Here is a 1,052-nt window from a genome sequence, read left to right on the forward strand (position 1 = left end):
CTAGTTGAAGATGTCCCTGCCCATGGCAGGGGGGTTGGGCTAGATGACCTTTAGAGGTCCCTTCTAACCCAAACTATTCTAGGATTCTATGATTCTATGATATTTGAGCCAAACTTCATTAAACAATAACTGTGATTGGCTGAACTAGAAGAATCCTGACGGTGATATATTTAGTCACTGACATGTATGTGCTTACTTTTACAGGACACTCGTACCAAGTACTTTAGCTGTCTAGAACTTCCATTTTTGTGGAATTTATAAAACCCCTCAGCTTATAAAGAAGCTCTCAGCAAAAATAAAACCTGTGATTCTCCACGTTAGGACAGGATACTAAGCTAACTTAATAAGTTTAGATGTAACAGCAGTAGACACTCTCTTCTTGGATCAGATTAGAAGGGAGCACTGCATGCAGTTAAATGTTGGTGACCTATGCCTTTTTAATGTATTTAATTATATAATTCTGTTCACTTCAGATGCAAACCTAAATTCAGACGTCAATGCCAAAAGTAAATCTATGGTCATCAAAACTTACCTTCTGTGTATGCAGATTACAGAATATTTCTAAAAGTCAAAATTATGGTTTTTTGAAATATATCTGATCTCATTTTAAATTCCAGTTCTTGGCTTATCCACCACCACCTATGGTGAGTGCTTAAATGTTTAGTTATCTTCACTGCTAGGAAATCATATCTTATTTAAGGTTAATTTTGTCTAACCTCAAATTCAAGACATTGGATCATGTCATCCCTTTACCTGCAAGACTGAAAAAAGGCTGTAATTACTTATACATAGTGCACAGTGACCAAGTTATATGTTTCCCATATGTCGTGGTTTAATCTCAGTCGGCAGCTAAGCACCGTGCAGCCGCTCGCTCACTCCCCCCCCACCCCCACCCCCCGGTGGGATGGGGGAGAGAATTGGAAGAGCACAAGTGAGAAAAAACTCATGGGTTGAGATAAAAAACAGTTTAATAATTGAAATAAAATTATAATAATATGATAATAATAATAATAATACACAAAGCAAGTGATGCACAGTACAATTGCTCACCA

The sequence above is a fragment of the Aptenodytes forsteri genome, unplaced genomic scaffold, assembly GCF_000699145.1.
Source record: "Aptenodytes forsteri isolate BGI_AS27 unplaced genomic scaffold, ASM69914v1 Scaffold144, whole genome shotgun sequence".
Lineage (NCBI taxonomy): Eukaryota > Metazoa > Chordata > Aves > Sphenisciformes > Spheniscidae > Aptenodytes > Aptenodytes forsteri.